Source organism: Bacillus rossius, chromosome 1, assembly GCF_032445375.1.
Source record: "Bacillus rossius redtenbacheri isolate Brsri chromosome 1, Brsri_v3, whole genome shotgun sequence".
Taxonomy (NCBI): domain Eukaryota; kingdom Metazoa; phylum Arthropoda; class Insecta; order Phasmatodea; family Bacillidae; genus Bacillus; species Bacillus rossius.
In genome coordinates, this window is record NC_086330.1 from 211,047,281 (window position 1) to 211,066,646 (window position 19,366).

The 19,366-nt window shown below is 35.2% G+C and overlaps 1 long non-coding RNA gene across 1 annotated transcript; it reads right to left on the minus strand.

The window, feature by feature from the left end:
- Positions 1–3,032: 3,032 nt before the first annotated feature.
- On the minus strand, positions 3,033–19,158 carry LOC134527265 (uncharacterized). Its single transcript, XR_010074138.1, has 3 exons — positions 18,681–19,158; positions 17,463–17,568; positions 3,033–3,520 (listed from the first exon to the last, which is right to left on the minus strand). It is a non-coding gene; the product is annotated as an uncharacterized LOC134527265 (long non-coding RNA).
- Between the last annotated feature and the right edge of the window lie 208 nt (positions 19,159–19,366).

The following is a 19,366-nucleotide window of genomic DNA, read 5'->3' on the forward strand; positions in this document are numbered from 1 at the left end:
TCATCGTTATTATCATTTTTTTAAACTAACCGATATTCTCAGCACATAACCAGTCACATGTAGAAATAATCTGACTATGGTGGATTATTACCTTAGAATTCACTGAAAAATGCTATGTGAGAATCAATTTTATTTCTAAATAAGGTCACATTGGCCAGTTCTAAGAGTAAACATTATAGAGGATGTATACTTGGTGTTCACAAGAGAAGTAAGGATTCGATAGGTCTCAAGAGAAAATCATCAAATTCTTGTCAGGTAAAAAAGCAGAAGCACACGAAAAAAAATTCTGACACAGTAAAGTTGAAGCAAACGTAGAAATCCATCGAAATTTCGTGAAAACTGTCCAGTTTCTATTTAAGTATGTTTGTTTTATTAAGGGAGTAGTTTCCTAGATTTAATAATTTTATAATTATTACTCAGCAATTAATATTTATGGCTTAATCTTGAAATTTGGTGGTAATCATGACACAGTAAAGTACTTATCAGACCTTTTGAATTTGAAATGAGTTGCCTGTCATCCATATTATTTGTTGAGGGACTGAAATTATTGTCTTATTAGAATATACCTAATTAGGATCATGCAGGTCATAAAATGTTTTAATATTAACAAAATAGTACTTAAAATTACTGTTAAAACGTGATGTATGTCATACTTAACCTAGTTTGAAAATATCGGATATAAAAATATAGTAATGGCGAAATCTCAACCAATTCATGAAAGTAAGGAAACTACCCCCTTAAAGCTAACTTGTTGATTCTAATTTAAATTAACATGTTTTTGCAGGCAAAGAAAGACTGTCAAAATTGACGACAGTTTTGATAGAAGAGTTATTCGAGATACAATTCACGAATTCTATATTGTGAAAAAGGTTGTGCCAACAGTCAACAAGCTATTACCAATTCTTAAAGAAAAGATCGGCTGGATTTGGAGCAAATCGTCATTGCGCCGACTTCTGCAGGAAATGGGTTTCGTGTGGAGGAAAACCCAAGACAAACGTGTAGTACTCCTTGAACGAGCTGATATCATTTGTTGGCGGTCAAAATACCTTACTGAAATGAAGCAAATTAGAAAAGATGGAAAAGAAATATTTTTCCTTGATGAAACTTGGGTTGACACAAATTTAACATTCAAGAAACGTTGGAAGAAAAAGGACGATATAAACGGTGTTATGAGTACAGGAAACGCAGCTCACAGACTAATAGTTTTGAATATTGGTTCGAGAAATGGTTTCCTTCCAGGAGCATGTGTTGTTTACAAAGCTAGTGCTACAGTGAGGGATTACCACGGAAAAATGAACTCTGTAAATTTCGAAAAATGGCTTTCAGAAAAGGTACTGCCAAATCTACCACCTGCATCGATCGTAGTTATGGACAACGCACCATACCACTCCAAACGGGTAGCCTACATTTCACAAAGGGTTGAGGACCAACCCGAACATGCCCGAAGACTTCACCTTCGGCCAACTTCGGGACTTTGTTTTTCTTTTAACAAGACGCGCGGGAATTTTGATTAGTGAAGGCCCACCGCCCATACTTAAGGACAGAGGCTATTCCTATCTTGCAGAATCTCGGCACTGTTCAACTATGTAACAGAACTTAACTGAATTCAACATGTTTCAGGATAATTATATTTAGTGTTGTATCTATAGCATGTTTCAATTGTTTTTCATGGAAAATTCAAAATCACCTTTATATATTTACAGCTTAAAAATTTTCTTTTCTTTCCGGGAGGGTGCCAGGCTAACTTATGCAGCTGTTTGGTGAGTCGTCGGCCCCAGCTTTGTTCATTAGGATCGTGGCAGTGGTTGAATTACTAACTAGAGAAGTAGTATCACAATCCTCAGGCAGCATGGTTGGCTGATGCCTAACTTAGGTAAGGGGGCACTGGGAATCACTGTCAATTTGTTCTCGCATTTATTGGCATGCTATGCATTGCGGTGTTACACTATGCGTTAAACCTTATACTTTACCCTGACAAAAGTTTCTGATTGCTTCATTATGTGCTTATGTTACATTTAACAACAGTCTTATTGGGGATTTGCATGGAGTCGGCCATACCCGTAAGTTTTTGAATTACGACTCGAACAGGCTCTACGAGCCGTGAATCTACAAGTGCTTTAATGTCTTTGTTTGGGCCAGCAGACATATGCACGGCTACATTAAATTAAAACGCTTACCTCTGGAGTCAGCGAGTTCCATAATTGTCGACCCTGCGGCGTGGTCACGTGGCAGGGTTAAATCTAAGGCGGTTGGGATAAGCCCGGCTCCGCAAAGATGACCCAGGGATGTGTGGGTAACGAGAGAAAAAAGATTTAGAGGTGAGAAAGTCTATAAAACATTTACCACAATATTTCAAGACATGTGTGTGAAAATGCTGAGAGTTAATATTGTGGTCATTCACTAAAAACTGGTTTCATTATATTTGTGAGGTTCATACTGTGCAGCTATACTGCATGACTATTAAGTAAATTATATAAACAATTATTTTATGCACAAATTACTACATTATGTTTCTCACCATAAAAGTAATTGTCCATAAAGGTACATACTGAGGTTGTTTAAAACAATAGCATGTTATGAGACTTTGTAGTGTCACCTGATGGTATAATGTAAAGAGGAAATATTACTGTGTAAGCTCTGTGTTGGTAATGTTCAGTATAGAAATTAAGTAATGTATGAGACATTTGCAGCCTAGATTGTCACTAAAGAATATTTTTTTATGAAAAAAAAACAACATAAATATTAAATTTTTTTTGTGTCCACAGTAATCTCTTTCCATTGTATTATTTTATCCGTAACATTCCTGTATAAAAAACCCTATCATTGTAGCTTTCCTAATTGTTCGTTGGTTTACTTGATATGTACCAACACAGTGGGTGAATGTACCTTGAAAGCGATACCACATAAAAGGTTACATGTTACATTTAAATTTATATGTTCACTTTATAAAAAAAATTCATTTATGTGCTGTGGAATGAAAAAAAACGAAGACACATTGAATATTTAAACACTAATATTTTAAAGGCATAAAATCTTGCACTTTCTTTCTTGTACATACTAATAACTACAATGTGTTTTAAAGATAACTGACATGTCAAAAGGTAAAATTATTTATTATGAACGTTCAGCAAAAATCTTTACACTTTTCTTTCCTTTAAATGACAGCATTATTTTTTCCATATGAATCACCCAAGTTTGGTAAGTTTTGAAGATAGACAATCATGAAATATAAGGTTGTAAAAAATACTCTTTATTTCTCCAAAAAAAAAATTTATTTCACTTTCTTAGTTACTATCAATTAACCGGCAATGAAATAAAATTCTAAGTGAAATAAAAAAAGCACTATTATAACAAAAATTCACAAAATAATTCATTTTCATTGAATGTCCAAAGAATTTAATCGACAAGAAAATGTTCTAATGTCTTCACATGCCAGCATTAAACAGAAAATAATTCTTCCTTTCTATGGAGTGTCAAAAGAGTTTAATGTTTCAGCTCATTTTCTAATTTCCTTACATACCTGCAACAAACAGAAACAATTACAAGTACTGAGAATGTAGAGAATAAGTCATATAAATGGCAATCTGGAGACAAAGTCCATAACAGAAACTGTAGAGCAATAAAGTAATACGTAGTATTTAACAGAAACTATATAGCAGAAAAATAATATTCATGGCAACATGATACACACCAGATGGTCAACATATTTCATTTGGTAAGTATATGTATAATTTGATAAGCTCAATAGTTTTGGTAGGCCTATCTTATTTAAATGTATACTGTTCTTCATGTATTCACAGCTTTCAATATTTTTTTTTTGTTTTTAATATTTGTCAAACATTCAGTTACATAAAAAATTGGAAATATCGTATACCTACATCACAAAGAGTGTTTGGGTGATTTAATGCAATGGCAAAATTAGCACCTACACACATTAATTAAAAAAAAAACTACTACTACTTATAAATACAAATGGTAACAAAAGTTAACAGCACTTAGCTCTTAATGTTTCTCAGGTAGATGTATAGAATATAAACGTGTGGTGATTGTAGTAGTGACTGCATTTGGCGATACTGTATGCTGCAACACTAAGTGAGATTAATGGCAGAACAGTAAATATTTTTTGTGTAAACTTAAGACAAGCAGCCAGAAAAGTAGGTGGTTTATGTTTATGATTTTATAAAATGTTATAGTAATTAAGTAGTAGTGTTTTGTGTTCATTGTAATTTTACAGTTTATCAGATTTTTTGCAAACAAGAAAATAAAAATTACAAAATACCTTTTGCTTCCTGAAATGCTTTGGAATCATTTTGTAAGACAGCACTGTGTTACATCAAGCAGTCTACCAATAGTTTTATAGTTTTAACATTCATGATTGCGATATTGCAAGTGCCGCCATGTGCGAGTCCCTGCTGTGCTTGCAAAAAGCTTGCTTCAATAAAAACAAGGGCCTCATAATCAGATTTTGTCACATATGGAGTTGTGTGTTTCTTGCTGCAAGTATTGCTCTCTTGGGTAATGACTGAAAAACATATCAGGAAGTAAAAAAAAAGTTATAATTTTTACTCTTCTTACTTTTGTTGATTAAAACAAACTTAATAAAATCTTGTGCAGTTTTAAATACGATAAACAACTTAAAAGTACCTCAAAATTCTCTTGGGAAATATTTCGATACATGTCAGGATGTGAGAAAAAGTTTTTCAGAATTTTTTCTTTATTCATTTAAAAGCCGCAAAACAATACAATTACTCTGTGCATTTTATTTGCTGTTAGAAGAGAGGTGGGTAATAATCTTACGTTGTGCCTATTCCACAAACTAAAAAAAAAAATTAGACAAAAACTTTTTTTGACACTAGTCATAGCCCTGAATTTATCCTGAAAACAGACTTTAAATTTCTACAGGTTAGCAAGTAATCAAAGTTTAAAGCTTACATTATAATACCTGTGCATTCACACATACCTGTACGTTCTTAAAGTACAAACACTGGGAAAAAAACTTTTGGACGGAGGACATTCATAAGCTTCTGTTACATCAGATATATATCTTGAGAAATAATAATGAAATGTAATATATCTTCAGTATGGTGTTCTATTATACTAGTACAGGTAGGGCTTGTTCTTAAGTATAGAATATGATACCACAGGTAAAATATATACTGTAGTAGGTATGTTCTAAATCTAGAATAAGCATGGCCATAGCATAAAATACGTTACCAGAAAGCTAGTTTAATACACAAACATATTTTGTGCAAAACAAGCATTAGAATACTCCCAAACTAAAACCCCCATATAATCATGCTAGTCACATAATAATGCAGAAATGGTAATGACATAAATGTGCCATGTTAATGTCATCATTAATGTGATAATGATATTGTGATACATACTTGTCCCGAAAGTGAAATTGGTAAAAGTTCCGTATAACATATTCAAATTCATCCCTTGATCCAGAAGGCATGATTTGTATACATTGTTCCTGTGGTACATTTTGCTTGATGTTTTGATTTGGTACATTGAAAGAACATGGGCATACTAACTTGTGTTATTACAATTTATATATGAATGTAAAACAGTTACAAAAGAAATTATTTCACAACACCTGAGATAATTTGTTTGTCTTGTGATGTTCTAGTATTTGTTATGTCCATACTCTTTCGACGTAACAAATTAAAACAGCAAGCATCTTGTACCACAAAACCAAGGGATCAATTTGGACACGTGATACGAAAAAAATTACGTCAACCTAGGCTAAACTTTAAAACGTGTAGAGAGAAAATATGAACTAAATGATGATACATATCTCTTAATTTACACGCAAATCTGAAAGTTAGTTAAAGTTCAGTATCTCATATCCAAGTTTTTCACTTGATCCCGAGGTACATGATGCTTGCTGTTTTAATTTAGTGCGTTGAAAGATCCTGAACATAACGAATACTTGTAATATAACAGTGAATAATAATCTTAAGATTATTACAAAATATGCACTTTCTTTCTATGAATTAAACACTTAACCTCACAATTATTATTAATAAGTGTTTTTGATATCCACCAACATGGTCGTGCTGTTATGAAAATAAAAACAAAGTCACGAAGTTGGCCGAAGGTGAAGTCTTCGGGCATGTTCGGGTTGGTCCTCAACCCTTTGTGAAATGTAGGCTTTCCAAACAAGTGGACAAGCCACCATCAAAATACGATGTTAAACGAGAAATAGTGGGATAGCTTAATAGAAATGGGGTCGAATGTAATGTGACTATGAGTAAAACAGAGCTACTAGATCTGCTGGACAGACATCGACCACAAACAAAAAGGTTTAGAGTTGATCACCTATTAGCAACTCATGGTCATCGGGCTATCAGATTACCACCCTACATGTGTGAATTGAATGCTATAGAGCTCGCTTGGGCAAAACTTAAACGTCTAGTGCGAGAAAATAACACCACTGGTGAATTGTCTCTCTCTCTCCAATCATTGCAAATTCAAACCACACAAGCTATGAATTATATCTTTGAATATATATACCTACTGTATAGAAGTCGCCAGCCCAGGTTAAAATTTCTAATACGGTTTGAGGTAGTTGGTTAATTCACCGCCGCAATCGCCACCATCTCTAGGGCATCGACTTGTGGTGGTCCCTAGCGGACAAGTGTCGAACTCTTCAAACACCCCTTCCCCCTCCCGTTGAACGACCTTGAGCTGCAGTGAATGATAGGTGGGGGGTGCGGGGAATGACAGCGGGCGACAGTGCTGCGCTCTAACGTGTAAATAACAACTAAGACGATACAGGGCGTTATGGCAGCGAATTGCAGCGGTGAAGTTCCCAAGCTGCTCATCATACGCTCCTGAAAAACGTAGAGTAAATCCTATCCACTTGCGACTTCTATACAGTATATATATTCAAAGATTATATTAGCTGCAGTGACTGGGAGGGCTACTGCCAACACGTACAGAACACGGAAGACAATTATTGCAAGAAAGACCCATTAATGGACGATATTCAAGACGAATATTTCATCATCATTGGGAACGACAGTGAAGATAGTGATACCGGTGAGGGTAGTGAAAACAGTGCCGAAAACAGTGATGGTTACTGTTCTACATCCTGTGAAAGTAACGACAGTGTTTTGGCAAGTCCATTGTGAGTTTCCTGACACGTGCAACACATTTTGTACGTTTGAAACAACATTATATTTGAAATATATCTCTATCAGCGTAGCTTGGTATTTCACTCATACATTTCTGAATCGTATTTAATTCGTTGGTATTTTTTATTTATAGCATTTGTAATGCTACACTTTCAGCCTTATTATTATTATTTTACCATTCATGTTATCACATTTTTAATTGCACTACCATATTTTCGATATCAATTAAATTGTGTTTTAAGAAGATTATTATATAGTATTGACAAAATGTTAATGCATTGTAAGATATGTGTTATTAGGATATTTGATTGCACAAGAGACAGCAATGCCTAAGACACTTTGTATTGCATAGCAATACAAAGACTGTAGGGACATTTCAGCTGCGCAGTAATGCAGTACCGTGATGAATGTTTTGTTTACATTTCGATGTGACATAAATGTTTAGTATTTTAAATTATGTTTAATATTCGATGTTTTTTTTTTTTTTTACTGGAACAAATTAGTACCTTGTCTTGAAAGCTGTTGTAAAGTCAATGATTATGGTCACATGGTACAGGTGTATATCAACATTTACTGTGAAACATTTATAAATATATTCATGTAACGGAATATATGACCAGGCCGTTACTACTATCGTCCTCGCTACAGATGATCGTACCCTCTGATCCGAGGACTAATGTGACCGAGTGCCACCATTCCTGGCGCGGACAAATGTTTTCATGTAAGAGAATATACGGCCACGCCGTTACTGTTGTCGTCCGTCGCTGCGGGTGGTCGTGCCCTCCCATTAGCCCGAGGACTAGGGAGCTCAAGTGCCACCATTCCTGGCGCGGACAGTACCTGAAATGTGCTGGGGTGGGGTGGGGCAGGAAACCCGTGCGTCACTGGGGAAGGGGAGATAAGTTGCCAAGTTGGGGGGGAACAATTTACGGGCAAACGGATTCTCAAGACAAAGGACAGAATGAAACTTACGCAGATATTCGTGCTGGTTTGTATGAAATATAATTCGAGTATTCACAAACACAAAATATTATAAAAACGCAATACAGTCTCCTTGAGTTCTATGGGGAAATAAATTTTTGTTTAGTTTAAGTGTTCCAAGTTACTTCCAAAATTAAACCTTCACATTAAATAATGTTATAAAAATCTACAGTTTTTCACTTTTTACAATCGTATTCTAACACATAAAATTTTTTCACCCGCTCAGATGGTAAAACAACGAGCTTTGAGAGACGCATGTGTACACTTAAAAGGGGCCATCCATAAATTGTCACTCGAATCATGATTTTTTTGCCCCCCACCCCCACCCGGGACTTGTCACAGATGGTGTGACGTCACAAATTTTCCAATTTTATATATTGAACTAATTTAATTAAAACAGCAGTTTTAAAATTATTTTTACTCTCATTAAAAATATGTTTTAAACAAAATAACATTAAATCAAACATTTTTCGCTTACATTTAAAGTTTCGCATTTCAATATTTTATATTTGGACATGTGACATCACGAAGCTTATGACGCCTCCTACCCCTTGTCACACAATGTCACACTTCGTCGACCACCTCCCCTCCCCTTAAGGGTCCTTTGGGCGTATGGTCTCCGCGAGAAGAGCTCTCCATGCCACGTGTTCGAGCAGTCCGGGAGGCGTGGTGTAGGGTCGGGGGCGTGGTCTACCCTAGTGACGCACCTAAAGAATGTTGCAGTGGTGGGGGTGCGAGCCGCCCGGCTTGTCCCTTCCCCTCCGTCATTGTCCGCTAGGCACCCGAGAGCGAGGGTCTGGCGGACTGTCGCGGCGGCAGGTACAGCGCCTCTCGCTCGCTATCCCAGTAACGACCGTATGGTAATTTTTTTTTTTTTTTTTAACGCTCGTGGAAACCAATGGATCAACGTGGTTGTCAGATTTATTGTCTCTAAACTGGCCCAGTCCCAAGGGAGCGTTCAAGTATTACGTAACGCAATTTTTTGATATTTTTGACCCCCCCTCCCCCCAATGTAACGCGCCGTAACGTTTTTCTGTACCCTCCCCCCCTAGTAAAACGTTACGTGACCATTTTTACCTAAAGTTACAATTATGTGGCGTAACGTACCGGAATAAGTCACTAAAATACCTTTGTTATTGTTTTAATCGCTTTAATGTTATTTATTAACATTTGAAATGTCTTGTTTTTAAAAGCAAGAGCTTTCTAATGTTTTTTTTGTCCTAATAAATTTTTACTTTTCAATCATACATTTAGCAATCATACATTTAATTACGTCGTTTTCCTGACTTAGCCCTGCCTTACACACTTTTTGCTTTATCCGCCATTTTTCTTCTCACGCATTCTCCTATTTTAGCGTTTTACTAATAAAGCTATTAAAATCAAATAACAAATTTTATTTATAATAATTATTTTTACCTTTGGCAATGCAATTACAAACATAAAAAAACTGAAATAAAACATATTTGTCAAAATATAATCGTATTTAAGAATACGATCGAACGAAAACGAAGAACATTTAAAATAAAATTAGCCATAATAAAAATAAGTAGATTGTAAAAAAAAAAAACAATTCAATTGGAGTTTTACTGCTCCTCTGTCCATGGGCTTGCCAGCCACTCAGATTCTTTCATTACTGGCATCCGGAGAGCAGACGAAGAGGGTTCCGGAATTGTTAACCCGCTTGCATCAACTTCGTCTTCGTCAAGCCAATCGGCATCCTCAGACGATGTTTCACAGCGACGCACAATGCAGAGAAGCTCATTTGCCCTTCTTGCAGCAAGTCGCTGTGGCCGTACTCGACTTTCATGAAGGTGTTGGGCAGTCTTGCCATGCATGAAACGATTGTGCATTTGCACACTCTTGTGGGATGTAAAATAAATCCCACAGGTTGAACATACTCGGTTCTTTAGGTCGGATTGTACCGATGGACAAAATAAATCGTAAGGCATCTGCTAAACCCTTCTAGAGGAGGCGACAGATCAACAGACAACCTCACAAGAAGTGGCGAAAACTTGCATGATATTTTGTCTATCTGACTAGGTACCACGAGCTTGTTTGTGGTTTGAAGGATTGGGCAGGGTGGCGGCAGGAAAGTTTCTGGAAAGACAGATTTTAATTCACTCCTCAAGCGGGAACAGCAGGATTCATTCGCGCATTTAATAACTTGCAAGAAATATTCCGATTCACGGACGTGAGCGCTATACCACGCCATATTAGGTTCTGCTGGATCCTGCAAGCTATCTTCAGGGTTTCTATATTCCGCCGAAACATCGTAGTTGTCAATTTTCATACAGTCGGCCAAGTGCTTGGAGCACATAAACGAAAAGGGTTGCCATCTTGGGAGAACAAAATACGAACAATTCAATCGGGAATCCCCCGTAAAAAATAAACGAAAAGGGTTGCAAACTTGGGAGATTTTAATTCACTAGTAGTTTTATTAACCCTTCAGACCAATCGTCTTTCGTACCACAACATTACTGTTGTGATGAGAGAAAATCTCACACATAGAAAACCGTGTATTGTGAATATCAATACCTACATAATTTCTAATATGGCGATTGGAGTCTACGTTGACAACCGAAGTATAACGAAACCATACGAATAGCGGTATTTTTTGTTTTAACTACTTTACTGGAGTGACGAGAAAAACTATCACAGCTGTTGATAAATATATATTTTTGCTTTACGTTTGGAGTTAAAAAAAACACTCTGTAATCCTGTAAAGCAAGCAGAAGCAATTTTGTGTAGGTAAAAAAAAAATAAGTTATCATGCCATTTGAAATTTTGAGAAAAAAAAAAGGTTTAAAAAATGCTTGAAAGAATCTGTCTCTACGCGACCGTTCTGAAGGGTTTAAAAAAAAAAAAAACAATGTGACGTAACGCGTAGGTCAAACCCCCCCCCTCCCACCCCTGTAACGCATCGTAACGTTTTACAAGACCCCCCTCCCCCCAAATTCGTTACGTAATACTTGAACGCTCCCCAATGAGGTATATTTATTGATAGATTAGCAAAAAATTAACAACTTTTGAATCGTTTCTCCATTACCACGTTCACTTTCGGGAGTTCTGTAATTTTTTTCTTCTTTTCACATCTCTAATTATTGTTAAATTTAGAAAATTCGAAAAGTTAGGTAAGGGAACGTGCGTTTATTTAGGCAATATTATGCAACCAAAAAAAAAGCGATAGTCTCCAGATTATTGAGATATATAAGATTGTTTGAAAACACATGTCACCCCTTTTTCTCTCCTTAATTTTACCTTCCATGTTTTAATTTTTTCCTAAAATTTCGTATTAAGGAGTTAACAAAAATAAATACAACACTAATATTTCAGACAACATATATGTTTACATGATACAACAAACCAAAATTCTACTTTTCTAAAGACCTATTAGAATTGGCAAATTTTAAACCAATAAACTAATTCCATTAAGTTACATTTATAAAAAATGTGTGCTGATAGCTACAACAGCAGCAGTTCTAGAGTGAGTACAAACACAGGATCTTTTTAATGAAATATTGTATTTACATAGGTTTTTACTGTCAATTTATAAACACTGAGATAATTGTCATTATAAAGTATTCCTTACAAAAAAATTTTATGTAATAATTGTACTGGTTTTGCTAAGCCCGTGCGCTTTTTAAAAACCTTTACATAATGAAACGATTATAGGGTCATAGAAATTTGGCGGATTTCACGTAACACTATTCAGCTTAATGAAAGCCTTTTTACCAAAAAAAATAGTACTTTCACCAGTCATTTGTACAAAATATAACAAATATATAATTTTACACCAATGTAGGTGGCAGCTGTATCTTCACCAATGTATGCGTATTTCTACCCTCACATGATCGAGTGTATTATAATCCACATTTGTATGTGTAAAGAACTCTCTTTTGTTATTAAATTGCATCCAACAAAGTAAGTGTAAATTTACCCATTACTTACACATAATTTTTAATAGCTTCGGTGATGGCCCCTCGCAGTTTCAAAATCTTACTTCGTACATTTTTTCTGAGTGTTGGTTTTGCAATTTTTGCCTGCTCGCACAGTACTTTCAATTTATTGCAGTAATTCCTCAGGAGGTGATTACGGCAATCAATTTTTTCTACTGTTATCTTTGCATAGGGTCTAGCTTCCAGAATTTTTGTGTAGCAACTGCTGTCTCCATCGGCTATAAGCTTACCAAATATAACACCATGTACAGTTTCACTTTGTTTAAATCCCTCTACGATAATACTTGCTTCCATACTTGCTGAGCTGCCAGTCCAGTTTTTGTAGCTGGTGTGGGCAGGAATCTCTACATCAAGACTTCGACTACAGACAAAGCAAAACTTTTTTCTAACTCCCATAAACAGAACTTTTTTTTTGTAGAATACCCCACTATTGCTGTAACACCATAAAGAGCATTGTATTGACATCTATATGAACGTTTTGACCAGCAACCATTTGCTACAACAGTTAAAATAGGAGTACCATCTGCACTCACATCTCTCTCTACTGCTAAAGCTGCTTCTTCTCTTATTGCCTTCTCCATTTCTTGTAGGGCAGCTTTCTCCCATGCATTACATATTTTTTTGCGAACCTTGGTATAAGTTTTGGATGACATGACAGGAATACCTATAGATGAGCAAAACTCTTCGATATGCGAATGACCTCCGCCTATACTCATCATCCCAGCAACGGCTCTTGAATTTACATCTAAATGTGTCTTGTCTTTAACTGGATCCTCTGTACGTAAGTGAATTTTTGATTACACATATTACAATACATTACAAAAGTTCCTTATAAACATTCATATTGAGCAAAGAACATCCACAGTGTGGATTGTGATTTGAGATTTCAGTGATTCTTTTCAGGAAGTATTCTATTTCTACCATTCTAACTCCATGAAGAGGAATTGTTACTGTATCTGTTCCTGATGTAAAAGAGCATTCATTTTCTATTACAAGAGGTTATTCATCACATTTGTAAAAAAATGTATTTTGCATTGTCTATTTCAAGCATCTCAATAAGAATATGTTTTTCATTATGTTCCCGAAGTCATTATTAATTTTGAGAAATTCGACCTCAGGTATCTCGTTCTGTAGATTGCAATACGATTATAGCATCTTAAAGTAAAATAAAGTCCTGAATAAGATAACATCATTACCATTATGTTTATTCTGCATTTAGTATTACATAAAGAATGGGAGAAACCTTTATCAATGAATACTAATATTTGTGAAGACTGCAAAATTCCGAATATACCATCAGAATGGAAGGAAATTTATTACACCATTACGAAGGACAAAACTTGGAGATTGATCTTCACAAAGAAAAAATATTTACCATGCAAGCTATAGTGCGACAACAAGGAAAAGAACCTGGGCAGATCTCACTGCCAGCAGACAGTCACATGATGAGCGCGTCAGGAAGTGGAGGGGGTTAGTAATGGAGCCGCTGTCTGGCTGAAAACACCTTCGCGCTCGGCTGTCTCGCAGTCCGTATTACACGAACCGATCTACGTAATGGCTTCTACTTCGGGATTTAAATCACGTGTTAAATCTAGCACGCCAGTGCGGGGAAAAGCTCGTGAGATTGTTTACAATGTTGCAACACATCTCAGTAGACAAAAACAGTTGTATAAATTGACGTACAATGTCTCTGAAAAAACAAGTGCTGCAACAGGTGTCTCAGTATCAACAGATAGACGAATTCTAGCAGAAGGTAAGGCGAAATTAACGAGCAAAACCAGTTTAGCTTTTTCGACACCGACGCGTAAGAAAACAGAGCATAGGAAAATAATCGAAGTAGACGATTTTACATGTGGTGCCGTGCGGAGAAAAATTCAAGAGTTTTATACAGTAAGGACATTAAATAAGTTGACTAAGGCTTTGCAAGAAGACAATGTTTTGAACTGTAGCAGGGAATACTTGCGAAAGTTGTTGAATAGGTTAGTGTTTCGCTGGAAAAGTGTCAATCGAAGAGAAAGATTTTGATTGAAAAGCCAGAAATAGCTGCTTGGAGAGGGCGCTATCTTGAACAAATGCGTGAGTTACGTGAGGCTGGCAGAACCGTAGTTTATGTTGACGAAACTTATGTTCATGCTACACACAGCGTAAGTTCTTGTTGGCAGTCAGATACGGAAATAGGCGTCACAGAATCCATTGGGAAAGGTCCAAGATTAATTATTGTTCATGCGGGTGGAGAAGAAGGCTTTGTTCCGAATGATTTACTTATTTTTAAGTCAAAACAAAAATCTGGAGACTACCACGATGATATGAATTTTGAAAATTTTTCAATGTGGGTGTAAAGTAAATTACTGCCAAATTTACCTGAAAAATGTGTTGTAGTTCTGGACAACGCCAGTTATCATAATGCACAGCTAAACAAAAAACCTACAGCATCATCCTTAAAACAAGACATACAAAACTGGCTAGCAAAAAACAATATTCCATTCTCTTTAACAATGACCAAAGAGAGTCTTCTGCTTTTAGTAAAAAGTGCGCCAGTAAAGAAACAATTAAAAATAGTTGCGTTAATCATGGAGTGTGGCTATGATGTCATTCGCCTGCCTCCATACCATGCTGATTTGAATCCGACTGATCTGGTATGGGCAGACATCAAAAACAAAATTCGGGAAGGAATCTCTTCATCGCTAGATGATAAAAGAAAATTGTGTGAGGAATTGTTCAGTATCTATTCTGTGGACAAATGGAAAGAGTGTTGCAAGCATGTGAAAAATATTGGACTATGTTAGCAGTGACAGGAGAATTGACATTGAAATTGATAAAATAATAATAAATGTCGGATGTTCAAGAGACACGGACACTGCAAGCGATACAGACAGTGAGGAAAGCAGTCTTTGTGATTCGGAATAGGTGAGTATGTTAATTGTGGGCTATCTTTATTCCTTGTTTACGAAGTGGTTATTTTCTATGCCTGTTTCAATGTTTTGAAGCAGTACTTACATTTAAAATGGATTCTAAACCACTTCGGTATAATCTTTGCGCAAATATAATTTTTAACTTCCTACATAATAAATTAGACTCGGTGAATCTAAATTTTTTTAGCCATGCATTTGAATGAGCCTTTATATATATATATATATATATATATATATATATATATATATATATATATATTAAAAGTGTTAAATGTTTGTGATTTAAACGACGAGTCGATACATGAATCTTCAATCAAAACACCATCAAGAAATTAAACATCAAAATGGGGAAAACAATAACAATAATGCTATGCCATGAGGGAAATAGACTTTGATCTGGAAAACTAATTTAAAAACTGTGAGGCGCAATTTAGTTGCCACTGTGGTCAAATGATGAAATGAAATGCATAAGTACGCCGTTGGTGTTCGTGTAAGACGGGCTCAGGCGTGACGGGTTGGTTTGCCACCCCTTTTTTCCCACCGTGGTAGGGGAAGTCTGTGGATGCGCAGAGGAAAATCTGTGAACGCTCTTTTATTCGTTGTCGCATCATACACATCATATTTCGCTGTTTGAAGGACACATTGTGCTTCTATTTATTTAAGTATCTACTAAAATAGTTTTTATTGTATTATCGTATAATTCAATCAGTAAAATACATATGATCTGAATATAGAACTCAACAGGTGTTTGTCTCGTCTCACACAAAATTACTTCAGAAAATATCCAGAAATCTATCTCTGATATATAATCGCTTTGCGAAAAAAATTCTAACCATACCTTTGAAAGCAAATTCCATGACATATAATAATACTGTTACGAAAATATTGCATGAAGTTAAGTTCTTGTCCATTACCGACCCGACCCAAAATTATGAGGCACCTCAGTTTTCCACATTGTTTATAGCCAAAGTTAGTTTAGGGACTTCTTTTTTCCTCAAATAATAGAAAGAGAATAATTTTACTTATATTACAATTCTGAGTGTTCTTACTGCCGATAAGACCTAAATTAGCATCTTCAGAAATATTAGGGACAAATAGCCTATGTATCGTTAATTTAGGAGCCAGATCCTTTTACCTTTTGAATGGTGGTTTTCAAAAAAAAATTTGTACGGCACGATATGTGGTTCAATTTTCACAAAGAACTTCACAAAACAAATTTGAAATTCACCTGCTGATGCCTTGTATTTATTTGAGGAGGTGGAGCTGGAATTATCTGTATATGCTATTATTCTCTTTATAAACATATACATTATGAAAAACTTAGAAAGAAACTCCCTACAGCCAATGGTTAACACGTTCTGCTATTCATATTCAGCCTTACACTGAACCTAGAAAACTGAACTGAACGCCGAAACTATAAATCTTTAATGTTTTATGTTTTATTAAATGGAATTTCAAGTAGGCCTAATTTGTATCTAATTTATTTTGAGCAATTATTTAACTTTAAAGACATGGGACATCATGGGTTCATTGACCTTAGACGAGTAACCATTCTGAAAATAACAAGAGCTGAGTGTTGTATTTTGAATTATAGTTTGTAACCATGTTGGTAACACAATTTGTAATACAAACAACAACGTCCAAGGTTACTAAATGTTACGTTTGACGCAAACAATAAATTAGCGCAAACACTGAATGGGCCTTATTCCTAGGTTTTTAATATGATAGGTATAAAAGGTTTTCATTTTTGCACATACATACGTTTGCACAAACCATTTCAACTGTTCATGGAGTTAAAATTACATTATGGTATAAAACAGTCTCAAACTCACCAGTAGGTCATTCCAAGATGACTAGGCCGTACAATTGAAGGAATTATTTGTCAATTTTCGTAGATAATTGAAAACTTAACATTTTAGTTAGGGGCTAAGTGCCAAAAAGGAACATTCGAGAAAACAGAAGAAAAAACATTATGCTTTTGAAAAATATTAAATAGTAGTAAAAAATGAAAAACACTTACATTAAACTTATGCAAACAAAAGTAAGATTCCGAAAAAAAATATATTGAAAGCTAAATTAATTGAATTTTAAGGCGATTAAAACAAATGATGTTTTAATTTCCACCGAAAATAGTAAGAGTGTGAACATTAAAGACATTCTCTTTAACAAAGTAATACAAGATATAACAAAATATGTATACCAACAAAACGAAAATATCATTTAATTGAAGAATTTGCTATGTCCACTTTAATTGTTGTAGGCCTATTATATTAGAGCATCATCAGGGCATAGAGCATTTTACATCTGTAATATGTTTAACCAAATAATGCTTAACCTATAACATAGCTGTTATGCCAACCAAAAAAAAAGTTAACTGAAGAATTAATTTACGCCACATATTAATATTCTTTTACGTTATATGCATTGTGTTCACACCAAACATCAGTACATTTAGTGTTAATTAGACATACCTCTTTCCTTGTGTTTTCTGAGGTTTCTGCAAACAGTGTCACATGAAAATCTATTTTGTTTGGCAACACAATCGTTTCTTCAGCACAGATGAACTTCCACCGTCTTCTACAAAAGAAGAAATGGAAAAAATAGGTAGTTCATGTGGTGGCACAGGCTGTAGAACAGTGTACCTATGTTACGACCTGTGACGACCTAAATATAAAAAAAGTAAATTATTTTTTAAATACTTATGTAGTAGGAAGTAGCTAGTAAAATGAGGTGATATTTTAATCTGCAGCCTCTATAAGCCCAACGCTATTTTTGGGGGGAAGGGGTGTTAAAGGAAAATAAGAAAAATGGGGAAAAATTAGAAAAGGTTTGATGGCAATGGTCATTTAAAAGGAAATAAGCAAATTTTGAGCGAAAATCCACATTTCAAGGTGAATACCAAACTTTGAATGTTCTGTCATCAGCCTAAGTCCAAAACCTGTTAATGTATGCAGCTCGAGATATCTGTATTTCAAGAAATGTTTCAAAGAGTTCTTTATCTTTTCTTTTTCTTTTTTCCCCGTCAGATTCATGAAAAAAACTAACGCCACGCTTTATATCTGAGTTATTTCAAGTAGTACACTGGGCAATAAGTTAGTGTTACACATATTTCTGAATTCCAAACTGCCTCAGCGTTAAAATAGGATAACATTAAAAAATTTCATTTCAGTGAACGAGATATACGGTCACAGTCGACCTAAAACTAGTATTGCCACATAAATGTATACTATAGCTGACCAGTATTAATCGCAAATTTATAAAGTCTAATAATTAATAGTCTTAAAATTGCATAGGTAGGTAAGGTTTACAGTATATTACTAACATAAAAGATACGCATTTGTTCCCAAAAAATGGCGGATGCTATGTAAAGCTTCTCAAACAAAATATATAAATATGATTTCTTTTTGGTTGAGCTTTGAAAGGCATCAAGTTACAAACATTAAATATGAAGATTACTGTGAGACCAAATTTTGTGAAATTTATACGGCTTTATTTTTATGAAATGCTTCAACTTATATATCATCCTGACGCCTGTGAAACATACGAATTACATATTGCCAGATTAATATAATACCATTGGCTACAATGTAGTTTCCCGATTAAATTCACATTATATATATATATAGATATATAAAGATATATCTTTACTTCAAGAAATAAGGCGTCTTTCCTGTAAATTTAGTACCAACCTCTATATATATTTCTCTTTGGAGTCGTCGCTGACCTATTCATCTGGCAGCGGTAGTGTCATGACACGGAGATCCGTGCCCGAAGCCGTAATCACTCGACCGGGAATAGAACCCGTGTCCTCCCGAATGCGCGTCCAGCATGTTACCATTTCGCTTCCCCACTCGGTTTTCAGGAGAGGGGTGTAACCCCTCTCCCCGGTTCCCACGTCATTGAGTAGGCCTACAAAGAAATGAAGTAGCATTTTTGCTTGAGTAGTCACGGTTCACTATGGTTGGGATCGGTGGGATCGGCGCTGTCAATCAGTTCGCAGCTGGTATCAGGAACTTGAGGTACCTCGAAGTTGCTTTCCGTTGTTTCCAGTAAACTTTGCCGTTTGCTGAATAAAATAAAGGAAGTTGTGATAAAAATATTGAAATTAAATGCCAATAAAATACATTTCTCTAGCGATTCAGCAAATAAAAAATGGCATCATCAGTTTCAACTATGGTAATTTTACATTTCTGTGAAAAAATGGCAACGTTAAAATTTTCACATTATATAAAGATGGCTCAGTATCATTCAAGCCTAGTTTTCACATGTTGTTAATCAGCATTGAAGTAATATATTTACGTAAAATATAAAACTACTGACAGCCATTGAAATCTAAAAAAATAATATTATTATATATTCTCAATTGCTAAGTTTT